An 18,491-nucleotide genomic window follows, 5' to 3' on the forward strand; every position below is an offset into this window, starting at 1 on the left:
AGATCAGCAGAACAAGTCAGCAGCAGTGTGGAGGCGGGTTAGCACCACAAAGTAAAGTGCAGTATGATGGGGGCATTGTCATGATCTGTGTTGCTGGGCACTTAAAGCTTCTCCATCCCACAAACATGACTATAAAAAGTCTTAGACTTGCAGGTAGTGAAGTCACCAAAAGGGCAAAAAGAATGGACACAATTATGTATCTTTGGTTCGATTTTACTTTGCTCTTTTGCTTCCTGTTCAGAACAAGATAGCACCCCGTTTTTCATACATGGTTCTCTGGTGTGTTTATTTAAAATCTTAGCCTGGGAGACTCAGCCGGTTAAGTGTCTGACTCTTGATTTTGGCTCAGGTCATGATCTCAATGTTGTGAGATCGAGCCCCACATCTGGCTCTGTGCTGTCAGAGTGGAGCCTGCTTGGGATTCTCTCTCTCTCTCCCTTTTTCTCTGCCCCCCCCCCCACTCACGTGCACACATGTGTGCTCTTTCTCTTTCTCTCTCTCAAAATAGATAAGTGAGCTTAAATAAATACAAAAATAAAATAAAACTAGAAATTTAAATAAACTTGGATTGGTTTGTTAGGCAAGAAAGCATTCATAAGTGGCTTCTTCTCCCTTTGAGATGCTGTTTCTTACATTCTAGAGATAAAAATGATCTTCTCTCCCTGTCCTTAATACCAAATACAGTCATATAATTTAAGTGAATGCGTCTTGTCACTGAAAGAGAATAATCATAGTTCATGAATTTGACAGGTTAGCCTTACTAGGAAACAGGATCCTGCCATTATTTTGATTACTTATAATAGTTTAGGAACCCTGGGGGTAAGGTGAAGGAATAAAGTTTTCCCAGCAAATTAATAACCACAAAGACACTAACCCATTGTATAGCATTCCCTTTGGAGACGACTGGGGATAAATCCATTAGATAGAACATACTCTGAGGTATCGAACAAAGCATTGTATCACTTCTGCCCTCTTCCCTCAAATGACCATGACTCATTTTCCTCTGCTTTTTCTTTGTTTTAATTTAAATCATCACATAAAATGGTGATTCATCCTTTTCATTCTTTCTGCGTCGTACTTCCTATGGGTCAACGTATGACTTACAAGGTAGTGAAAACTCAATTTGGGAGGCACGAGGTTAACTATTTTATGCATAAAATGGTTCATTCCCATTTACATGAATGGAGAGAACCAAATATAAATTTATTCTTCACATAATGGGCTGAAATTTTCTTTCATGAATAAAAGTAATGGCCTATAAAGTAGTTTAAAAAGCCATTCAAGAGGCTGTTTTGATTAGGTGTCTGTATTTGACTATGATACATTATTTTCTTAATAAGTTTCATTGCCTTTGGTGACTCCTCTCTCAAAGGGGGAAAAAAACCCCAGTAAATTAAAGGTACATGCTAGCACATTAAAAAAAGTTCCAATGGCAGAACACAAATTATTTTATTACCACGCCAACTGAGTCACTGATACCTCACAATTCATGAACAAATTTTCCATTACTATAGAGTCATGCTTTTATTGACTGTTATAAAATCGCCATTTGTATCTTTTTTATCCTGCTGTGTTTCTATTTTATTGGAAAAGTCCTATAACAGGTATAACATCAGCTCAGATTACCAAGAAATCTATAAAATAGCTTCCTGCTACTACTACCTTTGGTGTGGATTGAAAGAATACATTATGATCCCACTGAGTCTCTGATAAAAACTGTGATTCACATGCCCACATGATTTATTCTTATCTGTTAGACATCCAGACTTTATCTGCTCTATTAAATTATGGGAGCACTTCACTGGTATTGATTACTTATATTGGGCATAATTAAAGCATCTGGGTCATGAAATTTAGGTACAAACTTTGGGTATGGTAGTAAAAGCGAAAAACTCAAACATCAAAAATGCTGGAGTGACTAGGAGAGTTCCAACAGCAGGTTATTTTTGCCAAGGCTTTGGTTGAAATTGTCCACTTTGGTCTCTGATACTCAGGTATGGTGACCACTTGGGGTTAAAATAAAAACAAGGAGAAGAGCATGACAATAAACTGAAAGAAAGTCGCTCCAACTGGTGCAATTTTTTAAAGAAATTGCAAACAAATAAAGAGAAGGAAACTGAAGGAATTTGTTTTTCAAGATGAATCCCAATAATTTTTACAAATAGTGTATATGATGGAACTTTCATGAACTATTTGACCCATAGCTTTTGTTTTGTTTTTAATGTTTATTTATTTATTTTGAGCGAGAAGGAGAGGGAGAGAGAAAGTGAGAGGGAGAGAGAGGAGGGAAGAGGCAGAGAGAGAGAGAGGGAGAGAATCCCAAGCAGGTTCCATGCTGTCAGTGCAGAGCCCAATGTGTAGCTCAATCTCACCAACTGTGAGATCATGACCTGAGCCAAAATCAATAGTCTGATGCTTAACAACTGAACCGCCTATGCCCTGACCTGTAGTTTTTGAATATTAATAGAAGAACATCGTTGATCAAATTGTTTTTCAGTGCCAATGGTGACAGAATTTCTATCCATGATTATATCTACAGGCCAGCTAGGAAAATCAGCTGGATACATTATCATTTCCCTTCACATGGTTTCATTTGATATTCACATAGAACTTTTCTAACTAATGGGGAATGAAGTTTGTTTTTAAAGTACAGAGTATACTATATCAGGCATGTATCAACTTCAGCTGACTTCAAAAGAACAGGTCACATGGCAGAGGTGGTGACCCTTCGTGAGAAATAAGGACATGCCAGAAGTTTCAATCTTTCCTGGACATCATGGAATCACTTTCTAATCATCTGTTGCCTATAAATGCAAATGACATATCAGCAGTAAATAGCACTATTTTCTACTAGATTTGTGTATAGCTATTTATGCATCTCAGAGAGTCAGATAGCTCAGCCCATCTTATCTTTACAGCAACACTATAGGGCAAGCAGATAAGGGTTATTTTCCTGGTGAGGAAAGTGGTGGTTATGTAATGGAATAAAAACTCAGCCCCACCACCAGCTCTTCTACAGGAATTTTTGGCTCACGTGTCAGGAATGTTTGGTTTCGTAGAACAACACTGTGGTGATTGATACCCACAATCTGAACCCACAATGTGATATAACATAGATTAATAAAGGGAGCTGATTTGATCCTTTTCTTTTCGTTATAAAGTAGTCAACAATAAATATTGAAAAGGTGCTTTCATGAAAGAATAGAATATATCCTTTGGTTAAGAACGTTTAGCAAATCGAACATAAAAAGCGGTTACTGAACACTGAGCATAACAGTTTTCGTATATGAAAACTGATTTCATATATGAATTTGATCGTCTAGCTTATGGGTTGAGGCCGGACTGTTGAAAATTCTATGGAGATAGTGTGGAACAAGGATATTTTTGTTCCAGTTACTGAAAAGGCATTTTCTCTCCTTCGTGGCTTTTGATTAACTACCAATGTCCTGTTTTATATCGTGTTTTTGTTCTTTAAAATGATCCATGAAGTTCTTAAAATGTTAACTTACTTTCCTATCGACACATTTAATGATTTCAGAGTTGCTTTATTTTTATTTCTGATAGCTCTTGAATTGGTTATGGCTTCTAGGATGTGAACTTTAAATTTCCTTCTTTCTGTCATTCTTGGTCCGGTAATAATCTCTAAGCAAACACTTAAAAACACAGGAGAGCTCTCTATGAAGTCATCCAGTGATGAATCTTTCATATGGTAGAAATAAAAACGCTTTGTAATATAAACTATTTCGGTAAGTCAGATTTTGTTGACTATATGGCTTTTTAAATGTTTATGTTTGTATGGTGTGGGGATGAGAAGGCAAAGAGCACATTGTAGATCTAAGCCAACATAATTATTTGTCAATTAAAATATAAGCATGTGGATGCAAAAGGAAGCATTTCAATGTGCCCGCTTTTGTATTTTGGAGAAGTCATTTTTCCTATGATTAAAAGATATCCCTTGTAAGGAACTCATCAAAAATTCCCTGTCCTTCCAGCACTGAAATGATTGTAATTCTGTCAACATGTCGTAGGGGCATATATAACCTTCTTTTATTGTGTCAGCCTACAGGCATCCTTGATCTCAATTGGTGTGAATTTCATTTAATTGCCAAACTGTGGGAAGATGCAAGGTAGATTCTGTGATTTTCATCCCTATTCACACTTTCTTTTCCTCTTGAAGCTGAACATGTGTAACCAGCAGACCTCCCTAATTCTCATGGCTAGCCTCTAATTAGTTATAATTCAGCTACCATCCTGCTTTAAATTTCAGGTCAATATTGGTAATTGGCCCGCATGCTTTCTTTATTTTTCCAGTTGGAAATTTCTTTTACCAGTGATAGTGCTGATGATGTTGGCAATAACAAGGTAATTATGGGAAAAATAATAGTGGAATAAATGCAAAATGGGAGCTTCAGAAAGTTGCCTCAATTTAAAGGCTGATCTTGAAGGACATTTCATGTTTTCTAGTGGCCAAAAAATGTTTGATATTTTCTGGGACGAGGTTTACATTTTTAATCACCATCTAAACGTTGCCTGAAATTGGAGTCTTATATTAATCTCATTGCTCTAAAAGCACCTATAGCGGGGCACCTGGGTGGCTTAGTCAGCTAAGCATCTGACTTCGGTTCCAGTCATGACCTCACGGTTTGTGAGTTTGAGCCCTGCGTTGGGCTCTATGCTGACAGCTCAGAGCCTGGAGCCTGTTTTGGATTCTGTTTCCCTCTCTCTCTGCCCCTCCCCATGCTCACGCTTTGTCTCTGTCTCTCTGTCTCTCTCTGTCTCTTTCTCTCTCTCAAAAATAAATATTAAAAAAATCTTAAAAGAGCACCAGTAGCCATATTTTCCTTTGGTGCTAGTTCAGTTCATTCACAATGATTCACTCATTCTGTCCTTGATTAAATAGCATAAGAACACTGGCATCACTGGATGTCAGAGGTAGCCCAAACTACGGAAGCAGAATTGTATGACATACCAGAATTTGAAGCAAGCTATTTGGAAGCAGTTCACTTGATTAGTTCATATATGGGTCTTACAATCACTGAAGGGCAATCTGGGATTATCTGTAAATCTCAAGGTGGATAAATGCTCTCTGGTGGTAGGCAGGAACTAGATAGAGTAAGAAGTTGCCTTGTTACACAGCATTTAACTTATGTTTCTCTCCCCACTGTTTGGATTATGTCTACATACCACAGAAGTGTTGATTTAGCTCGTCTATATATCAGCTTTCCTATATGTTCTAGGCTCCAGGGATATAGCAATAAACAAAATAGAGTCATTTCTTGCAAGGGGAATATATTCTAGCCATGAGGGCAGACAATAGACATACAGCAAATAAATAATTTCAGAAGCACATGCTGTGATTAAGATGAAAGAGGTGAATGTTTCACATGAATGTCAAGGTGGGGCTTCTTTATAGGGTAATGAAGGTCTCTTCAGGAGTAACCACTGGAGTTGGGATCTTAATGATAAGAAGAGAACACCTTGCCAGGATTTGGAGAATGAATCTCGCAAACTTAAGGAAAAACTGGCAATGAGCCCTTGCAATCAAAACAAACCAGATATGCTGTGTGACAGAAGTAATGTCAGTATGACAGTTGTGTTGCAAGTGAGCGGAGGGTGGTGGGAAGTAAGGGCCAGGTTTTGGAGGCCTTGCAGATTTTAATAAGGGTTGGATTTCACCCCAAGTATAGTGGGAAGGAGAGGGTTTAAAGCTTGAGGAATACTTTGTTGACAGAGCAATGGTTCAAAGACTATTGAATTGGTCCTGGGGAGAGATGCCAGGGGTCGACACTAGGGTGGAAGAGTGGAGAAGGTTAGCAGTGGTTGGATTTGGGATATATTTTGGAGGGCTGGATATGAATGCGAAGCAAAGTCAGGATGACTCATAGGTTTGGGAGATGGTTGGGTCTGTGAGTGGACTAATAGGCAGAAATGAAGATGGAAATCAATAGTTGTCCGCTGGCCGTGTTCAGTGTAAGATGCCCATTTGGTATCCTGATGATGATGCCAAGTAGGAGTTGGATAAAAGAAGATAGAATTCAGTGGAGTGGTCTAGCCTGTGGAAATATATCCTTGATATATGGGTTGCATTTGAAACATTGGAACTGGATGAGATCACAAAGGAGGAGGGGGTGTGAGGAGAGAAGGGCTGAGGACATGATCCTGTAAACACTGAAATATTTTACAGATTTTGTAGAAGGATCCAGTAATGGAGCTTAGGAAAAAAAAAGTAATATAGTAGGAAAACTGGGAAAATGTTGATCACAGAAGTCAAGAGAATAAAATGATGAGAGGAGTGCCTGGGTGGCTCAGTTAAGCATCCAACTCTTGATTTTGGTTCAGGTCATGATCTCACACTTGATAAGACTGAGCACTGTGTCTGGTTCTGCACTGACAGTGTGGAGCCTGCTTGGGTTTCTCTCTCCCTCTCTCTGCCCCTCTCTCTGATCATGCTTTCTCTTGCTCTTTCTCAAAATAAATTAATAAACTTTAAAAAAATGATGAGAGAAGAATGTCCTCGGTCATGATATGTACTACTGAATGTCAAGACAGAACTGTCCACTCTGAAAATTCCTTCCTCTTGTGAGGATGCAGACTTTGACACCTTCAATCAGTGGTGATCTGTATCATAAGCCTGAGCTGATGTGCCACTAGGTGACCGATGTACCTTCCCCTCTCTGACAGATTTCAGTGCTTCATCTTTACATCCTACCAATCTCCACAGAACTTCATGAAACTACAGAGACATGCTAACATTTTTTGAGGGGAGAAAATTCAGAGGAATAAAGGGCTCCCAAACTATTTTATGAACAGGAAAACGAAGACCTTGAAAAGCCGAGGATTGCTTGAGCTCAGCACTCCTATCACGGCGTCCTCATTGCAAATCCAGCGGCAAACAGTTTGCCATCTTCCTGTGAGGAAAGCAGGTAGTGGGATAAATACACTCCTATTTCCCTCTATTCTCCAAGTGCACACGGTCAGTCCTTATAATTAAGCCCAAGGTGTGCAAATTGGAGGGAAGGCTGGTGGTTGTCTCTGTTCAGGGAAGTTGAGGAATGGACTCTGGACACCAAGCAACCAGAGCTTCACTGTGACTCAGAAAGACAAGCCTGAGGCCAGGACATCATGATGTCTTTCCTCTTTTTCTTAAGAAAAGAAAAACCAGGAGTCACACAATAAAACTCTAAATTCCGTAGTATCAGCATTCCCAGCCTGTGGGGTTTCTTGGTTTAACTTAGAGCAACTGCGAGTCTTGATGGGGGAGAATACGGAAAGGCCTCTGAGAGACTCAGTTTTAAAAAGAACTCTTACTGGCCAAGCTCCTCCCTCCAAGGGGAGGTGAGCTGACCCCTTTTGACGTAGCTGATCATTGTTGAATAGGAAAGGGAGGACTATGGCTGAACATCTTCCGTCCAGAGGAAACCAATTAACTCAGTTACGTCCATCTAGTCATTATAATAAAATTTAAAAATCGAGCACTCAGGTTTTTAAAAAACGCCCTACAGTTGAGATCCATTTGTTATCTCTTACTACTTTTACTGACTCGGAATGCTATTGCTTGAGATGTGCTGGAAGGTCCTCAATTTCCCCTCCAAATCACACTGGTACAGAAGGAAGATCAGTCTCCCCAAGGGAAGCTGATGGCTTGGTGATTGGGTGAAGAGCACAGCTAACACTATGTCTTTGTCCATTCTTTCTGTCATGGCCTCTGGCTCTGTGCTGGATTCCTTGACCCATACGGATGCTTTAATGGAGGATTCCGCAATACAGCTCATGAAAACTCACAGAGCCCTGCCTGCCACTTAGCAAGGACTCAACGCCCATCGCCATAAAAGAATGCTTAAAATAGCAAACGAAAAACAGTTTTCCTACTAGGGTATGGGGAACAAAAACAGAACATTTGAAACAGGATATTGGAGGGAAATGCATTTCTCAGTGTAAAATCTTCAGGCAGGTTGAAGTTCTTACAATCATAAAGTGGGGTGAAGAAATGGATTTGAAATAAGAGACTCCATCATCTGAATATAATTAGTGTCCCAGGCAAAAATTTCCTAAGACCAGGATTTATTATCTCTAAGTAGGAATAATTACATGGAAGCAAGAAGCACTACTTAGTGACTGGGCATCGCTTACTCTAGAAGCATACATTAAGCACATGCTGCATGCATAGCACTGTCTTTTAAGCATGACTGAGTCCAGCAGAAGTATGTTTTTGATCTGATACTATGATTAGGGAAAGAATTGTTTGGTTGAAAATCAATTGCATTGGCTACCCACTACCCTGTGAGCTTAAAATCTGAAAAATAACTTTTTTTCCTCTTATTTCTGTTCCTCTCTTGGAATGACTTTAAATGTCAAATTTTGTCTCAGGAGCAGTGGGGGTTTCATTTGCAGTATCAGTGACACAAAAACTTCACAAGAAATGCTAAAACACATTAATGGAATCAGGAGAACGCTATGGGCATTTTTGTGTACTTCTAATGGAATACCTTTCTCATTTTCTTTTTTCAGAAGTGAAACAAATGGCATAAAACCGAGACATTGATATTGTTATAGAATGGTAGAACAGGCAGGAAAACGAATTAACAAGATCCGTACTCTCAATCCATTTTAAAATTAAGTCTCATGCTGGGAGTTAACTATGGTTTTTAGAGTTTTCTCTAAAACTATGGTTTTTAGAGTGTATCAGTTTTTCAACCTCGACACTTACCAACATTTTGGGTCAGACAATTCTCTGTTGTGGGGAATGTCCTGTGGGTTGTGGGATGTTCAGCAGCATCTCTGGGCTCCCCTCACCAGGTAGAGGAGCTCTCCAGCATGACAACAACAACTGCCTCCATCTCCAGATATTGCCTAAGGTATCTGGGTTCAAAATCATACCCTTCTCCCCCATCCCCATTGAGAACCTCTGCTGTGTATTGATGCCTGACAGAAAGCGAATCCTGAGTCACTACTGGCTGTAAGAGCAAACTCTGAGTTTCATATACCACAGTTGCCTAAGTTAAACCAAGAAATCACACAGGCTGGGAAGGATGACACTATCGAATTTATAGTTTAATTGTGTGACTCCTGCGTTTCTTTGCCTAAGATGGGGCCATTACCTCCTATTCTCCAACTTTTCATGGAAAAGAAGTAGCATTCCTTAAACACTGGGATTTCGCCAGCTTCAAAATCGGGGACGGTAATTAAATGTGAAAGAAAGGGAGAGATCAAAAACCACAAAAATGAAATTTTGAGAGAAAACAATGCTGAGAAATTAGAAAGAGATTTGGAAAAGGGACAGAGGAAACTGGAGATTTCTTTTCAAAGGAGTCCCCACACTCCGGGAGTACATTCCTTCTGAATGTTAATTACAGTCTTTACCTTGGCATTTTGCTCTCATATCAGGGAAGCAATTACTGGCCTAATTCAAATTCATAGCAGCCATTAACAATGAACAAACAGATACATTATTTTAATTCCATTTGCTGCTTCCTTTCTGCTGATGTATTGACCCATGAAGCTTTGACTGGATGTCCTGTAATTGGCATTTGGCAAAGGCTGCTATCATCATCATCCTTTTCATATACGAGTATTTATTAAGCATATATTGCATATATAATACCTTGCAAGGGCAGGCCGCTTAAAGACCACAGGCCAGAAATAGCCTTTGCGTTTATAGAATTTATGTCATTATGCCTTCATTTTTTAGATAAAATTTTCGTGTGTGTGTGTGTGTGTGTGTGTGTGTGTGTGTGTGTTTGGAAGGGTCAAGGTGAATACCAATATGCTCACAGGATTATTATTTCTTAACTTAAATATCATTTCTCACCATTCTCAGGATATTATTTCAATCATATATAAGTTTATTCTGGGCTCAATAACACCATTTATATCAGAATCCAAAGCAAGATCTCACAATGAGATATAGTTAATAAAAAGAGGGGAAAACAAGAGAAATAGCTCTCAAATGGAGTAATCTGTCACGCTTTTCCCATAATTTCCTATTCTTTCTTGAGTCAATGACTTCTTTTATCATAGCGCTCTACAATATCCTTTTCCTTCCCCTTAGTTTTGCACACTGACATGATTTTTATGTTTTGATTTGGAGGTATTTTACATGTGCCTGGTCATTTGCTTCCTTTTCCTTCTTCAGGGCCATTCAATGTCATTGTCTTGTGTCCCAAGATGTCAGGCCTTACATCAATTAATTGGTTTGGCTAGAGACAGTGCCTGAAGCCCTAAGCACCATGTAAATCCCAAGAGCTGTGGGCAAGTCACCTTCTTGGGTCTCATTTCCTCATCTACAAGGTGAGATGATGGGAGCCTAAAGTCTTCCAGCTCTGAGATTTTATTTCTATATTTATTTAAACATATGTTCATTATAGAAACATGATCCTATGTTTCCCAGCTGGTGGACTTAGCCAGTGCTATGAGATACGGTGCAGCCAGGATATCTCACTTAATAATGCGCTGATGCCTTCCTCTTTTATGCCTTTTGGTTTTGCTCTCTGATTCAAATGCTCAGTGTTTTCATGACTTCACTCTCTCGTCAGCTCCAAAAGCATAAGATGTGAAATCCTACCCATTCCTTTGGTTGAATACATGTATTTCAGTTCATAAGGATTATGTTCACGTCCCTGGCGTCCTCTACATAGGATCAAGCAAAGTGCAAATTTAGATGCTTAGTAATAGTGGATTTAAACTCATAATCCAAATGTTACTAAAGACAAATTTATAAAGGCTACATTGTGCAAAGTTTGCTTTTAGAAAGTTTAGAAGTTTGCCTCACTGATTCTTGAGGCAAGTCATTTACATGGTTGATCAGCTCTGATGGGGAGGGACTGTTTTCTTTATGTTCGTGAACCAAAGGTCTGCCTCCCTGTACTCTACCCAGTTTTTCTAATTTGCCTCTATCTTAACAAGGAATGCATCTCACATTGTCATCGTTCAAGTGTTTAATGATAATTGTCATATTACCATTATGTGACATAAACTGCATTCAACTGACCAATTTTTCCTATCTTAAATAAAGGAAAGAAATCTATTCTCACCCTGCCTGACATAATCAAAAGCCCCTAATAGTATCAGATGGCTAGGCTTTTGCTGACATTTAATAAGTGTCTGCAGATTGAAGGTACACACTCCACTGGAGAATTTCTAGATCAAATTGTACACTGATTATAGAGTCTGGCTTCTGTAATTAGCACCCTAAAATTGAGTTATTATTTATATTGCCACTAAAGCATTGTACTCAAAGAACTGGAATTTCAAGTGAATTTGAATATTTAACTCAGATTGATAAAGTAGGGGTAAGCCAATCACCCTCAAAGTCAGAGATCATGATTTTGGTATTTACTTCAAAGACTGAGGTTCTACTAAAAAAATGGACTAGATTTTGGAAGATAAAAGGCTGGGTCCCAGGCCATTCTGGAACAGTTACTCTCCAAATTATAAAATTAAAGCCTTTCTGAGGTTTTTTTTTGGTGTTTTCATCTGCTTTATCTTCTCTCTTTCAATTTAGTAGAAGACACAGAGGGTATCTTTGGTTGGCTAACAAATCTACCTGCTTCAAGTTTTGGTAAAAGTTAAAGTTGTAAAATATAGGTGAAGAAAGCCCACTGGACTATGTATCTGTAAGTGTGAATAACATTCTTTTTTAAAAATGTTTATTTATTTATTTTGAGAGAGAGCATGAGCAGGGCAGGGGCAAGGAGAGGGGGAGAGAGAATCCCAAGCACGTTCTGCACTGACATCAGGGCTCGAACTCATGAAACTGTGAGATCATGACCTGAGCTGAGATCAAGAGTCAGACACTTAACTCGCTGAGCCACCCAGGTGCTCCTTGAGTATTATTCTTGACTCTACTACTAACTAGTATGGCCTTTGACAATTCACTTGAGTTCTTTGGATCTTAAGGTTCTTAATACTTAATCTGAGAGGATCTAGTTGAGTAGCATTAAGACCCAACTATCCACTCATGCCCAACAGTAATGTGTGGAAGGAAGGATTTTAAACTACTTGAGAATTTTATCTATTTTTAATTTTTTTAAATGTTTATTTTTGAGAGACAGAAAGACAGAATGTGAGTGGGGCAGGGGGCAAAAAGTGGGGAACACACAGAACCCAGAGCAGGCTCCAGGTTCTGAGCTGTCAGCGCAGAGCCCAACATGGGACTCAAACTCACCAATTATGAGATCATGACCTGAGCCAAAGTTGGAAGTTTAACTGACTGAGCCACCCAGGCACTCCACCTACTTGAGAATACCAGTGCCCTCTTGCTTCCCATTATCAGGAATAACTAAAGGTTTGTTGCATTTGGTTGGGCACCTCCTAGTATGATTTAGTTACCTTCTTTTTATACCATGTTGAGGCCTATGTCTTTTATTACTGTGGAGGCAGGTGTTCCAAATGCTGTGAATCCAGTATGAAACTGATGGGTTGAGGTTGATAACAGGATGGCAATTTCTTTGAGGTCTTGGTTATGGGATTGGTCCTAGTTAAGTGTGGGCTCCATTCTCCTAAAAGATCTGGTTGGGGATGGAGACCTGGGTAGAGTTTTCTCTCCGCTATCTCTACAATTGGTTACATGGAAGGCCCTCCTTCCATTTTGGTTGAATTGAACTCAGATGAATTAATGGTAACTCCCAACAGAAAAGTTTTTGTTACTTGTTACTATTACCTTATTCCTAAAGGGGTAATCCATTTAGATAAAGCTAATTTCAGTATTTGAAAACATTTAATGGCTTCTAGAATTCAACATGTGCATAGATAGTCACAGAGTTCTCTCTAGATTTTAAAGTTGTGAGAGTTGACCAAGCTAAATACCTAGATAATTGAAAAAGAAAAAAGAATTGTGTGTGTTGGGTTTGCCATTCTAATAAGAGAAGACTGACCACAGGACAAACATTGACTTGTGTCTTGTGATAGATAACATTATTCTTTTCTGCATAACGTTTTGGCAAAATTTATAAGCACCTTATGTAAATGAATACAATTTGTAATTGCATCCGCACAGCCATTCCAAGTTTTTAACAGTTACTCGTTTGCTCAATTTTCTTATATCTACAATCAGTGCCAGTGTCACTAATTTTCCTTGATTTCTTATTTCACAGGCTAGTTCCTTTTCTTTTGCTTTCCCCCTCCCCTCCCTCAACATGATTTTTATCATTTGATAAGCACATCCGATTCTTTGGAAAAGTTGAGGTGTAAGGGCCCATGCACACCCTTTTCGTTCCCATCCTCAAGTGTTCTGAAGGCTGGAGGGCTTCCTTCAGACGCTCTGAGCTAAGATGCTGTAAAGTGGAGGACACTGACTGCTGGTGGGATGGGCTGGAGGGACACCCGGATAGAGTGGTGGTGATACGAACAGAGACAGGAAGGATGCAAGATTCCCCTGCATCACTGACCTCCATCCACTCATTCATCCACCCACTCTCTCAGTGAACAAAAACGTGGTGACCGTCTACTTTGTGCCAGGTACTGTCTTAGGTAATAGAATAAAGATACTGTCTTAGGTAATAGAATAAAGAATAAATAAGCAAACATATTCCTGCCTTCATAGAGCATGTGGTTTACATGGAGGATACCATGAAAACGACATGATTTATTACTATCAGGAAAGGTGCACATAGAAGGGATTCCAGCCCTAGCTTAGCTTCTTGGAGGAAGAGACATCTACTCTGTCAGAAACCTGTCAGAAACCTGGAATAGCCAGAGGTGGGTGGGGACAGATAGAGGAGAGAGGACTGCTCCAGACTGACAGAACATCCTGAATAAATGGCAAATTAAGGAAATTTAAAACAGTTAAAGGTAATTCATCCTGATTTTAGCAGGGGAGTAACAGGAGAAAGCCAAGAAGCTTTGGGGGGAAAATACGAGCACATACTCTTTTCTGATCTTCTAAGTGCCGAGTGAGTAAGTGAGAGGCTTGAGGCTCCACTTTGGATTGTTGTGTATAATGTCAGGTAGAGCTCCTCTACCCTGTACTGCTATTACTCCCCCAGCCCCACCTTGACATTTAAACACAGACTTTCATTACAGAGCAGGCATTACATGTTTTAAATGCAAATGCTTTAGAGGGTTTCCCCGTTGCTAAGGAAAAGTCTTGCTGAGTCTTTGCAGTTTCTTAGAGGGAAGGGGGCAGACTTCCGTACTGCCGTGAGTTCAGGGATGCTGAGCCATTGGAGAAAGGAGAAGAAAACGGGCCTCACACATTCACATGAGAACCTCACACATTTATTTTGTGACTTGATGTTCTTTCGTGCAAGAATCTGGAGGGAAGTGGGGTTGGTAAAAGAGAATATATAAGCTTTTTCGTCTCTGCTAGGATGGGCTGGGAGGGCACTTTAATGGGAATGCTGGTACTCTTTTACCATTAGATACTGTGATCACCATTAAAACTTCTCTCTCTATGGATAAGAGCCTGTGCTGGGAGCCAGTAGACACGATGCACTGGTCATCAGAACAGGTGGCAAGATGACAGAGATAGCAATGTGCCTGCCTGAGAGTTAACTAAGCCCAAACGTTTCAACAAAAAAATCTCACAGAGACACCAGAGACTATACTCCATCACTACAATGCTGATGATCAGCCTTTTAATTTTGTAGTTTGAAATAAAGTACCCCTTGATGTATATTTGATTATTAATTATTATATTATTGTTCATTATTTCTGAAAAGTAATAACATGTTTAATAAAAATCTGAGCTACAATAATGAAAATCATTTAGATAATTTCGAGTATTTCAACCTCCTGAGGACTTCAATTTGATTTCTAAAATACAGTAGAAACTTACTAATTCAGACTAATGACAGAGAGCCCCATTGTGAATTACCAAATTTTGCAGATGAGTGGGTATGCAAACAGAGAGAAAAAAATCAAGGAAAGTAAATCACACAATATGCTTTATCCATTTGTTTTGACAATGGTAGCTCAGACTTAACAGTCTATGATAAAACTGTCCTGTATATCAGTAAATGTATTGTCGCTTGTTTCATAAAGATGATGAAGTCTTGGTAATCAGAAATCTCACCATAGAACTCAGACATTAAATCGTTGCTCAGAGATAGCTTTGGGACTGCAGGGGTTTCAAATAATTATCTAGCTTACAAAGTACTGAAGCGAGTTCCACTGTAAACGCAAAGTGAGGACAGAGGTAAGAAGATATTTTAATCCGTCGTATGGTTGCCATTTAGTGTTGCTATAATATTTTTCTCTGCGATCACCTATCTTTTGAGGCAGAAGAGACCTCATCATATACATTCTCTTGCCCAACCTTCTAGTCTATTACACTGCTGTATTGATTATGATTTTATGATTTTTCCTTCAAGAAAGAGGGAGGCCCAACTTAATTACACGCAATTCTCCCTTGTCTGAGAAAGGGCTACACATTTTTACGTGTGGAGTAAGACCCAGGCCCTGGGGTAATGTTGGGATTCGGCATCTAACACACCTCGATTTTTATTAGCCATCATTTTCTGTTACCTCCTTCTCTTCTCCCTTCTATTAATTTTGATGAATGGTTCTCAGCCCTGGCTGTCCTGAACCACCTGGGGAGCTATTTAAACACTCCATTCCCCACGTGCAGACATTCTGCCTTAATTGATGATTGAGAGCCACCGAGAAACCGTAGTTGAGAGGACCCATGCAGAACTACGCTTTTATCTTCAGTGTTATAGTCTGTGTCCTTCTGAACCCTCAGCGTGGGAAGTGTAGATCTCAGGGTAGGGTAGGGCCAGGCTGGCCGTCAGGAGGCGCTATAGATTAGAAGGGCGAGCTGGGCAGCAGCATGCTGGGTTTGAATTCTCAGCCCATCACTTACTAGCTGTGCGGCGAACTGAAATTTACTTAACATTTCTCTCCTCAGGTCTCCTCACCTGTCAAATGTGGATAATAAAACCGTCGTCTATAGAGTTGTGATAAAATGAGTTAATATACACTGAGGGTTTAGAACAGTTCCCAGTACACGGCAAGAACTGTGAACTTGCTCAGTGTTATTCAGAGGGAACCCAGAGGGCAAGGACAGAGGAGGAAAAAGGCATCGCTTCCCAAGGCCTGTGGGCTCTGAAAAGATGACGCTGGGCCCCACAGGAGACAGCAGAATGGCTGAGAGCTGTCAGGGAGAAGAGGATGGCCCTTTGGGTAGGCACCATAAATGGTCTGAAATGGAGTCAGTTCTATAGGCTCTTCCATTTTATACCTAGTTGGGGAAAGAAAACTTACGTGAAAAAAAGGGTCAAGGGAATACAATTGCTTGTATTGAAAGGGAGGCATACTTGAGCTCTAATAAATTCTGTTCATCCCCCAAACAGATCTGAATCTTTTTTTTTTTCTTCTTTTTTTTAGAGGGAGGGCTAGCTCTTAAAATGCCTGCTTATCTGTAGAAGTCCCTATGGCAGAGATGTGATAAGCCCGGTTAAGCTGTCCCAAACACTGACACAGCTACAGTGATTCTTCTGGGTTGGCAGGGGTTGGGGTGGGCTGGGGAGGGGGCTCCTCAGCAGGGCTAAATTCCAAAGACTCACAGGTGAGAGACCCATAAAGGAGTGAGTCAGATGAAAAGGAAATTTCTGGCAAGAACAAAAAGTTAAGCACACCACCAGCATTCCTCTCTCCGAAGTGAAGCCCAGATTTATTGAGAATTTGTAAATTGTTCATTTTGGGACGAATGCTTCCCCTTTCGGTGGCAAAATGTCCGTTTTGGGGGCTCTCCTTCCTGTTCCGTACCTTTCTGTTTTGAGCCAGGCAAGGCTCAGGGAAGAGAATACAAGTTTAACACTGGCTTAAGCCCAAACTAATTAGGGAAGCAAACCCGCTGCTCCCCTCAAAACTGAAACATTGCATACCAGAATCAAGTCAAAATGACTTCTGGATTGTCTGTTATTTGGGAATATCTGCACTGCGGCTCCTTCAATTACCGAGTCTAATTTGGAGTTGGCTGCAGGTTTAAGTACTTTTAGCAGGAGAAGTTCATGAGTCATTCAGACGAAATCTAATTCATTTGTACGGTATTTCTCGGGCAAAGGTGGGTAGCTAGGGATTCACCTGAGTACGGACAAGAGGAAAACTGCAGTGTGAGGGACTTTCTAAAGGTCCCTAAGTGAGATGGCAGCTGAAATGGAAAATTGCATGCGTCTCTCCTCCTCTCCACCCCGTCCTGCCTCCTGGTCTGCCTTTGCTTGCCTGCTGGCGACTCCAACCCACCCCTACTCTCTCTCTGCACAAACTCGCGCAGGCTATTTGGGGGAAAACAGCCTGGTTCTAGCAGTGTTTACCTGTAGTATGTCTACATGCGTCTCCACATAGTGCACACCCTGTGAAAACCTGGAGACCATGGGATTTGGATAGAAGTGAAAGGGCGCATGCTAATTTGGACCCTGTGACAGTGCCGTAACCAAGGTTTACAGTTGCAAACGGCTGACCACTCAGCTATTGGGTGAAAAGAGGGTGATGGGAATCTGATTTGATGGGATGACCCTTTCTGACATGGGAACAAAGAAACCTGCATATCTATTTTTAACCAGGCTCTGGAGACTTCCAGTAATTGACATTTGGAGCGGAGGCTCATACTTTTCCCAGTTCCTGGGGACATTTGCATCTTATTCTGTGTTTGGGTTTTGTCTGTCTAGTCCTTCTGAGCAGGTTGGGAAGCGGCATTAGTGTCTTCAGTGGCAGAAGGCTCACAAAGGCCCTCCTCCTGCACCAGCTCCCTGAAGTTCTGCCTTCATCCCGTCCGGCTGGGGCTTCAAACCTGGAGCCTGATGTTTTCAGTTCCAGGAAAATTGCAAACACTACTCGGAGCGTTTATGAGTTGTTTTGCCTGAGTGCCACTAATAAGCTAAGTTTTTGCTTCATGGTTGTTATTTATGGGGGCAGGAGAAAGGGAGACCTCAAGGTCGCATCCTTGAGTTGAGGTACAGCAGAAGCAATGAATGAAGCCAGAACTCGGTAGTTAGGGCTTCGTGCAAATTTTTCTCAAACAAGGTAGCGATCAGATTATAAAATTGCGAAGTCTGGGAATTTGGTTTTTGGGTTTTCCCTTGGTCTCCCTTTCCTTTCTCCATGGTGTTGGTCATTTTACCCATCTATATTCCCATATGTGGGTTTTATTCTACCTCTCGCTAAACAACACCTCTTCCTATGAAGAGAATGATGGCTCCACACTGGGGTATAATGGACAAATGGGCTTCATGTGCTACTTCTCAGAGCACACGTTTGTTTTATGTTATGTTATGTTATTTCATTTTATTTTAATTTTAGCATTTTAATAGGGATAAAGCCTTTAGGCAAAAGGAGTAAACCTTTTGTTTGGGGATTCCAGCTATCTAGCAGGGGCCATATTTTCAGTTTAAAGTAGAGGTTGGAGTTTTCTTATTTCTCCTGGAATTATTAAAATGTCAACATTTAACTAGTGAGATGCAGTTTCTCTCTGTAAGACCAGTCTCCCCTAAGATGAAAGTAAGAAGAGTGTGAAATCTGGAAATATTTTGATGACACCATTCTCTTCCTCTAAT

The 18,491-nt window shown here is 40.3% G+C and overlaps 1 protein-coding gene across 1 annotated transcript in view; it reads right to left on the reverse strand.

The window, feature by feature from the left end:
* The window catches only part of CELF2 (CUGBP Elav-like family member 2), an 830,774-nt gene that overhangs the window by 606,069 nt on the left and 206,214 nt on the right, over nucleotides 1–18,491 (reverse strand). The gene's annotated exons all lie outside the window — the stretch shown is intronic.

Source organism: Puma concolor, chromosome B4 (genome assembly GCF_028749965.1).
Source record: "Puma concolor isolate L17-30 chromosome B4, mPumCon1.1.hap2, whole genome shotgun sequence".
NCBI lineage: Eukaryota > Metazoa > Chordata > Mammalia > Carnivora > Felidae > Puma > Puma concolor.